A 6,608-nucleotide genomic window follows, 5' to 3' on the forward strand; every position below is an offset into this window, starting at 1 on the left:
CAACAGGAGATCAAAGAAAAGAAGAGCAACAACTCTCTGAACAGGAAACCGAACACTTTCTGGAAGGTAGGACGTGCGGAGAAGTGAATCTGAGGCGATATTCGGGAGGATAGATGGCAGTGGAGGAGCCTCCGTCAGCGACTTCTGGCAAGTGATAGAGCCCCGGAGCACAAAATCGGAACTTTTAGAAGTCAGCTCCGCTGATGGATGTCACTCCAGTGGCTAAGCAGGGGGTGGAATGCTCGCTGGGACAGTGTGGTCTCAGGACCCTCGGGGTCACAGAAAGACCGGGGGTGCCTGAGTGTGGCAGAGCTCCATAGGAGTGGGGAAGCCAGCTGCAGAGACGGAGCCCAGGCATGGGCTCTCAGCTCGGGGTCGCCATAAACCGTGATCCGCGGCACAGTTGGGCCACTGCTCCTCCAGCAGGGACCCAACAAGCGGCAGATCCAGGGAGACTCACCTTCCTCCTCCGGGAGGAGTGGCGCGGGAGTGCACCGTGGGGATCTGCTGGGTTAGGAGACTTCACCCGGGGTCGGGTGCCAGAGATAGAAACGCGCAGTCAAAGGCCGGGTGAGCTCGGAGTGCGGCTGGAGACTGGGGAGACGGGAGTGACTGACGGCTTTTCTCTGGGGGCTCACTGAGGAGCAGGGCCCTGAGTTCTCGGCTCCTCCAAGGTGGAGATTGGGAGGCTGCCATTTTCACTCTCCACCTCCAAAGCTGTACAGAAAGCTCGCAGGGAACAAAAGCCCCGGAGAGCAAACCCGAGCAGATTACTTAGCCTGGACCCGGCAAGGGCAGGACAATTCCACCTCCGGCAAAGATATTTGGAAACCACGGCAACAGGCCCCTCCCCCAGAAGATCAGCGAGAACAGCCAGCCAAGACCAAGTTTACCCAACAATGAGAATGGCACAACTCCAGCGCTAGGGGAATACTGCACATAGAATTCATGGCTTCTTTACCATGATTCTTTAGTCTTTCAAAGTTAATTTTTTTTTAACTGTCTTTTTTTCTTTTTTTTTTTTTGATTTTTCTTTTTCCCTTTTTCAACCAACATCTTATCAATCCCTTTTTTAAAAAACATTTTTATTTTTCATTTTTACAGTCATATTCTATCCCTTCATAGTAGTTACATACTTTTGGCATATATATATAAGTTGTTCTCCTTAAAATTTTGAGATACTTTCTTCTAACAGATCAAAATATACCCTAAATCTCTAGTGTACGGTTTTTTCTACTCCTCTGCCTGATCACATTCTCTCCCTTTCTTTTCTTTTTTTTTTAAATCCTCTTCTTTCTTTTTCAAACAACTTCTTATCAATTCCTTTTATAAAATTTTTTATAATTTCCATCTTTACAGTCATATTCCATCCCTTCATCATATCAACCCTTATTTTTGTACATATATAAGTTTTTCTTTCTTTAAAATTTTGGGAGGCACTTTCTTCTAACAGACCAAAATACACACAAAATCTAATGTGTGGCACTGATCTATGTACCAGCCTGATCATATTTGATCACATTCTGGTTTTTGTTTTGTTCTGTTTTTGTTTGTTTTTATCTTTATCTTTTTCTTTTTTTTCCTTTTTCTTTTTTCTCTCTTCCCCTTTCTTTTCCCACTGCTTCAGGTCTTTTCTGATTTGTTTAGAGTATATTTTCTGGGGACGTTGTTACCATGCTAGCATTTTGTTCTATCATTAATCTATTCTCCTCTGCACAAAATGACAAGATGGAAAAAATCACCTCAACAAAAAGAACAAGAGGTAGTACTGACTGCCAGGGACCTACTCAATACGGACATTAGTACGATGTCAGATCTAGAGTTCAGAATCATCATTTTAAAGATACTAGCTGGGCTTGAGAAAAGCATAGAAGTTATTAGAGAAACCCTTTCTGGAGAAGTTAAAGAACTAAAATCTAACCAAGTTGAAATCAAAAAGGCTATTAATGAGATGCAATCAAATATGGGGGCGCTAACTGCTAGAATAAATGAGGCAGAAGAGTGAATCAGTGATATAGAAGACCAAAAGATGGAAAATAAAGAAGCTGAGAAAAAGAGAGATAAACAACTACTGGAACACGAGGGCAGAATTCGAGAGATAAGTGATACCATAAGATAAAACAACATTAGAATAATTGGGATCCCGGGAAGAAGAAGAAAGAGAGAGGGGGTCAGAAGGTATAATGGAGCAAATTATAGCAGAGAACTTCCGTAATTTGGGGAAGGAAACAGGCATCAAAATCCAGGAAGCACAGAGAACCCCTCTTAAAATCAATAAAAATAGGTCAACACCCCGACATCTATAGTAAAACTTACTAGTCTCAGGACAAAGAGAAAATCCTGAAAGCAGCTTGGGAGAAGAGATCTGTAACATACAATGGTAGAAACATTAAATTGGCAGCAGACCTATCCACAGAGACCTGGCAGGCCAGAAAGGACTGGTAGGATATCTTCAGAGCACTAAATGAGAAAAATATGCAGCCAAGAATACTCTATCCAGCTAGGCTGTCATTGAAAATAAAAGGAGAGATAAAAAGCTTCCAGGACAAACAAAAACTAAAAGAATTTGCAAACACAAAACCAGCCCTACAAGAAATCTTGAAAGGTGTCCTCTAAGCAAAGAGAGAGCCTAAAAGCAACATAGACCAGAAAGGAACACAGAAAATACACCATAACAGTCACCTTACAGGCAATACACTGGCACTAAATTCATACCTTTCAATAGTTACCCTGAATGTAAATGGGCTAAATGCCCCAATCAAAAGACACAGACTATCAGATTAGATTAAAAAACAAGACCCATCGATATGCTATCTGCAAGAGACACATTTTAGACCCAAAGACACCCCCAGATTGAAAGTGAGGGGGTGTAAAACCATTTACCATGCTAATGGACACCAAAAGAAAGCTGGGGTGGCAATCCTTATATCAGACAAATTAGATTTTAAACCAAAGACTGTAATAAGAGATGAGGAAGGACACTGTATCCTACTTAAAGGGTCTATCCAACAAGAAGATCTAACAATTGTAGGGGCGCCTGGGTGGCTTAGTCGTTAAGCGTCTGCCTTCGGCTCAGGTCATGGTCCCAGGGTCCTGGGAACGAGCCCCGCATCGGGCTCCCTGCTCCGCGGGAAGCCTGCTTCTCCCTCTCCCACTCCCCCTGCTTGTATCTCCTCTCTCGCTGTGTCTCTCTCTGTCAAATAAATAAATAAAATCTTAAAAAAAAAAAAAAAAAGAAGATCTAACAATTGTAAATATCTATGCCTCTAACATGGGAGCAGCCAATTATATAAGGCAGTTAATAACAAAAGCAAAGAAACACATCAAAAACAATACAATAATAGTGGGGGACTTTAACACCCCCCTCACTGAAATGGACAGATCATCTAAGCAAAAGATCAACAAGGAAATAAAGACTTTAAATGACACACTGGACCAAATGGACTTCACAGACCTATTCAGAACATTCCATTCCAAAGCAACAGAATACACATTCTTCTCTAGTGCCCATGGAACATTCTCCAGATTCGATCACATCCTAGGTCATAAATCAGGTCTCAACTGGTACCAAAAGATTGGGATCATTCCCTGCCTATTTCAGACAACAATGCTTTGAAACTAGAATGCAATCACAAGAGGAAAGTTGGAAAGAACTCAAATACATGGAGGATAAAGAGCATTCTACTGAAGAATGAATGGGTCAACCAGGAAATTAAAGAAGAATTAAAACAATACATGGATACCAATGAAAATGAAAACACAACTATTCAAAATCTTTGGGATGCAGCAAAGGCAGTCCTGAGAGGAAAGTATATAGCAATACAAGCCTTTCTCAAGAAACAAGAAAGGTCTCAAATACACAACCTAACCCTACAGCTAAAGGAGCTGGAGAAAGAACAGCAAATAAAGCCTAAACCCAGCAGGAGAAGAGAAATAATGAATATCAGAGCAGAAATCAATGAAAACAAAACTAAAAGAACAGTAGAACAGATCAACGAAACTAGGAGCTGGTTCTTTGAAAGAATTAACAAGATTGATAAAACCCTGGCTAGACTTAAAAAAAAAAAAAAAGAGAAATGACCAAAATCAACAAAATCATAAATGGAAGAGGAGAGATCAGAACCAACACCAAAGAAATAGAAACAATTATAAGAACATATTATGAGCAACACTATGCCAGCAAATTAGATAACCTGGAAGAAATGGATGCATTCCTAGAGATGTATCAACTACCAAAACTGAACCAGGAGGAAATAGAAATCCGGAACAGTCCTATAACCACTAAGGAAATTGAAGCAGTGATCAAAAATCTCCCAAAAAACAAAAGCCCAGGGCCAGATGGCTTACTCATTTTATGAGGCCAGCATTACCTTAATCCCAAAACCAGACAAAGACCCCATCAAAAAGGAGAATTACAGACCAATATCCCTGATGAACATGGATGCAAAAATTCTCACCAAAATACTAGCCAATAGGATCCAACAGTACATTAAAAGGATTATTCACCACGACCAAGGGGGATTTATCCCTGGGCTGCAAGGTTGGTTCAACATCCGCAAAGCAATCAACGTGATACAATACATTAAGAAAAGAAAGAACAAGAATCATATGATCCTCTCAATAGATGCAGAAAAAGCTTTTGACAAAGTACAGCATCCTTTCTTGATCAAAACTCTTCAGAGTATAGGCATAGAGGGTACGTACCTCAATATCATAAAAGCCATCTATGAAAAACCTACAGCGAATATCATTCTCAATGGGGAAAAACTGAGAGCTTTCCCCCTAAGGTCAGGAACGCGGCAGGGATGTCCACTATCACCACTGCTATTCAACATAGTATTGGAAGTCCTAGCCACAGCAATCAGACAACAAAAAGAAATCAAAGGCATCCAAATCGACAAAGAAGAAGTCAAACTCTCACTCTTTGCAGATGATATGATACTTTATGTGGAAAACCCCAAAGACTCCACCCCAAAACTGCTAGAACTCATACAGGAATTCAGTAAAGTGGCAGGATATAAAATCAATGCACAGAAGTCAGTGGCATTCCTATACACCAACAACAAGACAGAAGAAAGAGAAATTGAAGAGTCGATCCCATTTACAATTGCACCCAAAACCATAAGATACCAAGGAATAAATCTAACCAAAGAGGCAAAGGATCTATACTCAGAAACTATAAAATATTCATGAAAGAAATTGAGGAAGACACAAAGAAATGGAAAAGCGTTCCATGCTCATGGATTGGAAGAACAAATATTGTGAAGATGTCAATGCTACGTAGAGCAATCTACACATTCAATGCAATCCCCATCAAAATACCATCCACTTTTTTCAAAGAAATGGAACAAATAATCCTAAAATTTGTATGGAACCAGAAAACACCCCACATAGCCAGAGGAATGTTGAAAAAGAAAAGCAAAGCCGGTGGCATCACAATTCTGGACTTCTAGCTCTATTGCAAAGCTGTAATCATCAAGACAGTATGGTACTGGCACAAAAACAGACACATAGATCAATGGAACAGAATAGAGTGCCCAGAAATGGACCCTCAACTCTATGGTCAACTCACCTTTGACAAAGCAGGAAAGAATGTCCAATGGAACAAAGACAGTCTCTTCAACAAATGGTGTTGGGAAAATTGGATAGCCACATGCAGAAGAATGAAGGTGGACCATTTCCTTACACCACACACAAAAATAGACTCCAAATGGTTGAGAGACCTCAATGTGAGACAGGAGTCCATCCAAATCCTAAAGGAGAACACAGGCAGCAACGTCTTCGACCTCAGCTGAAGCAACTTCTTCCTAGAAACATCACCAAAGGCAAGGGAAGCAAGGGCAAAAATGTACTATTGGGACTTCATCAAGATAAGAAGCTTCTGCACAGCAAAAGAAACAGTCAACAAAACCAAAAGACAACCGACAGAATGGGAGAAGATATTTGCAAAAAAAAAAAAAAAAGTAACTCTTGCCATTTGCAGCAACATGGATTGACCTTGAGAGCATTATGCTAAGTGAAATAAGTCAGACAGAGTGAGGGACAAATGCCATATGATATCAGTTATATGTGAAATGTAAAAGAAAGAAGGAAAGAAAGAAAGAAAGAGAGAGTGAGAGAAAGAAAGAGAGAGAGAGAGAGAAAGAAAGAAAGAAAGAAAGAAAGAAAGAAAGAAAGAAAGAAGAAAGAAAGAAAGAAAGGAAAGAAAAAAGAAAGAAAAGAGAAAGAAAGAAAGAAGAAAGAAAAGAGAAAGAAAGAAAGAAAGAGAAAGAAAGAAGAAAAGAAAGAAAGAAAGGAAAGAAAGAAAGAAAGAAAGAAAAAGAAGAAAGAAAGAAAGAAAGAAAGGAAAGAAAGAAAGAAAGAAAGGAAAGAAAGAAAGAAAAAGAAAGAAAAAGGAAAGGAAAGAAAGAAAGAAAAAGAAAGGAAAGAAAGGAAAGAAAGAAAGAAAGAAAGAAAGAAAGAAAGAAAGAAAGAAAGGAAAGAAAGAAAGAAAGAAAGAAAGAAAGAAAGAAAGAAAGAAAGGAAAGAAAGAAAGAAAGAAAGAAAGAAAGAAAGAAAGAGAAAGAAAGAAAGAAAGAAAGAAAGAAAGAAAGAAAGAAAAGAAAGAA

The sequence above is a fragment of the Mirounga leonina genome, unplaced genomic scaffold (assembly GCF_011800145.1).
Source record: "Mirounga leonina isolate KUSES-001 unplaced genomic scaffold, KU_Mleo_1.0 Mir_178, whole genome shotgun sequence".
Lineage (NCBI taxonomy): Eukaryota > Metazoa > Chordata > Mammalia > Carnivora > Phocidae > Mirounga > Mirounga leonina.